This window comes from Trichosurus vulpecula, chromosome 4 (genome assembly GCF_011100635.1).
Source record: "Trichosurus vulpecula isolate mTriVul1 chromosome 4, mTriVul1.pri, whole genome shotgun sequence".
NCBI classification, from domain to species: domain Eukaryota; kingdom Metazoa; phylum Chordata; class Mammalia; order Diprotodontia; family Phalangeridae; genus Trichosurus; species Trichosurus vulpecula.
Genome location: NC_050576.1, coordinates 135,462,993 through 135,470,003, shown reverse-complemented (window position 1 = coordinate 135,470,003; position 7,011 = coordinate 135,462,993).

The window sequence follows — 7,011 nt, the reverse complement described above, 5'->3', positions numbered from 1 at the left end:
GAGCAGTGTCTTTGAAGCCAATAAATGAAAGATATGTGTAATGAGTGGTTGCTTCACAATGGCAAAAGCTGCATAGAAGAGGAGGAGGAGGAAATCTTCATATATGCAGGTTATTCTACTGATAATTATCTGCTCTTTTGTACTTGTTGTAAAGCCCATCTGTAGGCTTATGTCTCCAGTAGCTATTTGCAGAACCAGATACTGTTTGTGATTCTGCCCCTTAGACCCTCAGTCAGCCCCAAACTTCTCTTAATTACTGAACACCTGTCACCATTTCACAGCAATGCTGCATTCTTTGAATTTTGACTTCATTGACTTCATTCACACAGTTCATTCTGTCTTTCTTTTCTCCCCTTCGGATCATCCAATAGGATTTCTTTAGGCCAGCTAGCTAGGTGTCTCATCGGATAGAATGTGGGAGATATGAGCTCTAGTCCAGCCTCAGAACTACATATTAGCTGTGTAAGTCACTTAACCTGTTTGCTTCTGTTTCCTCCTCTGTAAAATGGGGATCATACTAGCACCGACCTCCCAGGATTGTTGTGAAGATCAGATAATGATTATAAAGCATTTAGCACAATGTCTGGCACACAGTAAGTGATATATAAATGTGTTTTATATATATATATGTATATTTAACGCATGTTATGTATATTTGCTCTGGAGAAGGAAATGGCAACCCTCTCCAGTGTCTTTGCCAAGGAAAGCCCATGGGCAGTATATTGGCATCTATCATCTATGGGGTCATGAAGGGTCAGACATGACTGACCAACAACAATAACAGCAATGTATATTTGCCTGTACACATATATTGCTGCTACCTCACCCAGTCATTGGAGGAACTCATTCTATTCTAATTCACTGGGTGACTCTGAGAATGGATAAAAATGATGGTAAGGTATTTGTTTATACATATAGAATGAGCAATAAACAATTGGCACAATAATGTATGTGTGCACGCATACATGTGTACACGCACATGTATATGCAAAACATGTGCATGTGTGTAACATACATGCAATACATACATATATACACACATGTGTATGTATATGTGTGTATGTATATGCATTTTTCTGTCCATTGATCTCCCAACTGTGCCATAGGACACAGCTATGCAAGGGTAAAATCCCAGTGGAAGAGATGATGAGCTGCTGGTTTAACCATGCATGGGCTCTGATCACCACCCAGAGATTAATTTGTAGTGAGCCACATGCCTTCAGGCCAAGGTGGAGAGGCATAAGAAGGGGGTGTGGTGGCCCTCAGAGCACTGACAGGCTACCATGGTCTCTAAGCATCGCTGAGGGAAGATGGGTAGCAGGCATGAAATACACTTTAAGGTAGAAGTACGCCCTAGGGCACATCACTCAGCAAAGTGCTAATGTGTATATTAATGCATAAACTCAGGTGCAGACTTGTTTGGAATACACAGACAAAAACCTAAATGATTTCCTACAAGCCCATAACCCTCGTATTTGCCAAAGAACTTAGGTCTGGTGAATTACCCCAAGCTTTTGGCAACCATGAGCTCACATCTCAATATAAAAGTGAACCACCCAACACCTTCTCATAACTTCTCCTGGGACAGCATCAGATATTCTCAGAAAGAACTGTAGCATAAACACTCCCTGGATGATTGGATACCCACAAGTCATAGCTTCTAGATTATCTTTGAAGGTTCCCACCCAGGTGACACCACTAAATCTCATCTTAAGGAAATACTGGCTCTTGAGGTTAGTTATGGAGTAAGTGTAATAGGTTTAAAAATTTTTTTAACATTTTTATTTAAAGTTTTGAGTTCCAAATTCTATCCCTCCCTCTCCTCCCCCTTCCCTTAGAGGGTAAGCAATTAGATATAGGTTATATATGTACAATTACGTAAAACATTTCCATATTAGTCATTTTGTACAAGAAGACTCAAATTAAAAAGAGAAAGAAAGAAAGTGAAAAATAGTATGCTTGTCTGTATTCAGTTAATATCAGTTCTTTCTCTGGAAGCATGCTTCATCATTAGTCCTTTGGAATTGTCTTGGATCACTGTATTGCTGAGAATAGCTAAGTCATTTACAATTCTTCATCAAACAATATTGCTGTTACTGTGTATAATGTTCTCCTGGTTCTGTTCATTTCACTATGCATCAGTTCATGTAAGTCCAGGTTTTTTTGAAATTATCTGCTCGTCATTTCTTACAGCACAATAATATTTCATTATAATCATATATCACAGCTTGTTTATTCATTCTCCAGTTGATGGGGCTTTTGATTGCCAATTCTTAGCCACCACAAAAAGAGCTGCTCTAAATATTTTTTTTTTTTTTGCTCTAAATATTTTTTTGTACCAATAGGTCCTTTTCCCTATAGACCTAGCAGTGGTATTGATGGATCAAAGGGTATGCATAGTTTTATAGACCTTTGGGCATAGTTCCAAATTGCTTTCCATAATCGTTGGATCAGTTCACAACTCCACCAACAGTACATTAGTGTCTCAGTTTTCCCACATCCCCTCCAACATCCAACATTTTCCTTTTTTTGTCATATTAGTCACTTTGATAGGTGTGAGGTGATACCTCAGAATTGTTTTAATTTGCATTTCTCTGATCAATAGTGATTTAGAGCAGTTTTTCATACGACTATAGATAGCTTTGATTTCTTTGCTTGAAAACTGCCTGTTTATATTCTTTGACCATTTATCAATTAGAGAACAACTTGTATTTTTATAAATTTTACTCAGATCTCTATATATTTGAGAAATAAGGCCTTTATTAGAGATATTTATAAATCACCCCCCACCAGTTTTCTGCTTTCCTTATAAATTTGGTTGTATTAGTTTTGTTTATGCAAAACCTTTTTAATTTTATATACACTAAATTATTTATTTTACATAATTTTTTACATAATTACATAATTTTATACCCCTATTTATTCACCCCTGATTATATTGGGAAGGTTTCTAGCTTCTCCACATTACAACATTTTTACATAATTATGTAAATACATAAATAATTACACATTTACAGCATTTTTCATAGTGCTCTCTATATCTTTTTTGATACTAAATTCTTCCCTAATCCACAAATCTGACAGCTAAACTATTTCATGCTCTCTTAGTTTGCTTATGTTATTACCCTTTATGTGTAAACCATGTACTCATTTTGACTTTATCTCGGTAGAAGGTGTGAGATGTTGGTCTATACCTAGTTTCTTCCATATTGTTTTACATTTTTCCCAGCAGTTTTTGTCAAACAGTGAATTTTTGTTCCAAAAGCTTGAATCTTTGGGTTTATCATATACTATGGTCCTTTACTATAATGTAATTTGTACCTAATTTATTCTTCTGATCCACCACTGTTATTTCTTAGCCAGTACCAGATTTTGATAATTACTGCTTTATGATACAGTTTGAGATCTGGTATGGCTAGACCACCTTCTTTCACCTTTTTGTCATTGATTTTCTTGATATCCTTGAGCTTTTGTTCTTCCAGATGAATTTTATTTTTTTCTAGCTCTATAAAATAATTTTTGATAGTTTGATTGGTATGACCCTCAACAAATAGATTAATTTAGATAGAATTGTCAATTTTATTATATGGCTTGGCGTATCTATGAGCAATTAATATTTTTCCAATTTTTTAGATTTGACTTTATTTGTGTGAAGTGCTTTATAGTTGTGTTCATATAGTTCCTGGGTTTGTTTTGGCAGGTAGACTCCCAAGTATTTTATATTGTTTACAGTTATTTTAAATGGAATTTCTTTTTATACCTCTTGCTGTTGGACTTTGGTGGTAATATATAAGAATGCTGATGATTTGTATGGATTTATTTTCTATCCTTCAACTTTGCTAAAGTCGTTAATAATTTCAAATAGTTTTTTAGTTGATTCTCTAGGATAATTTAAGTATTCCATCATATCATCACCAAAGAGTGATAGTTCGGTTTCCTCATTGCCTATTCTAATTCCTTTAGTTTCTTTTTCTTCTCTTATTGCCATAGCCAATATTTCTAGTATAATATTAAATAATAGGGGTGATAATGGGCATCTTTACTTCACCTCTGATTGTATTGAGAGGGCTTCTAGCTTCTCCACATCACAGACAATGCTTACCGGTGGTTTGAGATAAATATTACTTATCATTTTAAGGTAAACTCCATGTATTCCTATGTTCTTTAGTGTTCTTAATAGGAATGGGTGATGTATTTTGTCCAAGGCTTTTTCTGCATCTGTTGAGATAATCATATGATTTCTGTTGGTTTTGTTATTGATATGGTCAATTATGCTGACAGTTTTCCTAATATTGAACCAGCCCTGCATTCCTGGTATAAATTCCACCTGGTCATAGTGTATGATCCTTGTGGTATATTGCTGTCATCTCTTTGCCAGTATTTCATTTAACATTTTTGCATCAGTATTTGTTAGGGAAATTGATCTATAATTTTCTTTCTCTGTTTTGACTGTTTCTGTTTTGGGTATCAACACTATATTTGTGTAGTAAAAGGAATTTGGTAGTATTCCTGCTTTGCATATTTCCCCAAATAGTTTATATGGTATTGGGATTAATTGTTCTTTAAATGTTTGGTAGAATTCGCTTGTAAATCCATTTGGTCCAGGGGATTTTTTTTTCTTAGGAAGTTCATTGATGGCTTGTTCGATTTCTTTTTCTAAGATTGGGTTATCTAAATATTTTATTTCTTCTTCGGTTAATTTGAGTAATTTATATGTTTGTAGATATTAATCCATTTCATTTATATTGTCAAATTTATTGGCATATAATTGGGCAAAATAGCTCCTAACAATTGTCTTAATTTCCTCTTCATTGGTGGTAAATTCACCGCTTTCATTCTTGATACTATTAATTTGGTTTTCTTCATTCTTTTTTTAAATCAAATCCACCAGTGGTTTATCTATTTTATTGGGTTTTTTCCATAAAACCAGCTTCTAGTTTTATTTATTAGTTCATTGGTTTTCTTGCAGTTTTATTAATCTCCCCTTTGATTTTCAGGATTTCCAATTTGATGTTTAATTGGGGACTTTTAATTTGTTCTTTATCTATTTTTTCTAGTTGCATGCCCAATTCATCGATCTGTTTTTTCTCTATTTTATTGATGTAAGCAATTAGAGATATAGATTTACCCCAAGTACCGCTTTGGTTGCATCTCATAGATTTTGGTATGTGTCTCATTGTTGTCATTTTCTTTAATGAAATTATTGATTGTTTCTATGATTTGTTCTTTGACCCACTTGTGTTTTAGGATTAGATTATTTAATTTCCAATTAATTTTTAATCTTTCTTTCCATTGTCCATTATTGAATATAATTTTTGTTGCATAGGGTGTGTTTATTATTTCTGCTTTTCTGCATTTGGTTGTGAAGTTTTTATGTCCTAATACGTGGTCAGTTTTTGTACAAGTGCCATGTACTGCTGAGAAAAAGGTATTTTCTTTTCTATTCCCATTCAGTTTTCTCCAGAGATCTATCCATATCCAACTTTTCCAGAATTTTATTCACCTCCTTAACTTCTTTCTTGTTTATTTTTTGGTTAGATTTATCTAGTTCTGAGAGGGGAAAGTTGAGGTCCCCCACTAGTAAAGTTTTATTAACTATTTCTTCCTCTAGCTCATTCAACTTCTTCAGAAATTTAGATGCTATACTATTTGGTGCTTATGTTTAGTATTGACATGACTTCATTGTCTGTTGTGCCTTTCAGCAAGATATAGGTTTCTTCTTTATCTCTTTTAATTAGATCTATTTTTGATTTTGCTTTGTCTGAGGTCATGATTGCTACCCCTGCTTTCTTTGCTTCAGCTGAAGCATAAAAAATTCTGCTCCAGCCCCTTACCTTTACCCTGTGTTTATGTCTCTGCTTCAAATATGCTTCTTCTAAACAACATATTGTAGGATTCTGTTTGTTTGTTTGCTTGTTTCGCAAGGCAATCAAGGGTTAAGGGATTTTCCCAAGGTCTCACAGCTAGTAAGTGTCAAGTGTCTGAGGCTGGATTTGAACTCAGATCTCCCTGACTCCAAGACCAGTGCTCTGTCCATTGCACTACTTCGCTGCCCTCCCCCCCCTGCCCTGGATTCTGGTTTTTAATCCATTCTGCTATCCACTTCCATTTTATGAGTGAGTTCATCCCAAGGTATAATAAATTTTGAGTTGTAATGGGCCCTAGAGATCATCTTATTACACATGAGGAAACAGAGGCAGAGAGAGACAAATTGACTTACCCAAATCCTACAGATGGTCAGTAACAGACCCAAAACTGGAACCCAGTTTCTGTGACTTCAGATCTCACTCAGGCTGTTATCTCCTGAGAACGTCATAGAGCTGATCTTCACTCTCTCTTGGCCAAATGGGCACCTCTGTTGTTTCTAAAGCTACAGAAAAATGCAACTCCAACTTGAGACAAAAAGTTGCTCTTTTCCTCTCTGTTGCAGAAAAGCTCCATGTTTATGCAACACTTTAAAAATATTTGAACGTGATTTCATTTACATATTTTATTTGCTTCTTGCACTGACCTATTTTGTCCTCAACATCCAATTCAAATGACAGTGGTTCTGTCCTTTCTTGCAGCATGTTAAGCCCTATTTACACAAAGACATTTTCTCCTTTAGCTAAGGACACCATACTAATTGAACATGCCAGACACAGCAGCTCTCCTGTTCCATGGGGTAAACAAATCCAGCCCATTCTCAGCTACCAGCCTGCTGGACTAGGAAGGCATGATCAGTGCCTCAGGAATAGACCTGGAAATCAGATCTCGAATTCTGATCCTGGATTTGCCTCTGTCCCACTGTGGATGATTGTGGACAAACCCTTAACCACAAAGTATGCCACTCTCTGTAAAATAAGAGAGAACTATACCCGTCATTCTATTGCTGTCGAGGGGGCAGTATAAAGACGATGCTCAGTGCCAGTATCAAGTGTTAAAAACACATAAATGGAAAATCATTTATTAAGCACTCATTATGTGCAAAGCACATACATGCTTCCTTTGCTCTGTGCTAAGCTCTGGGGA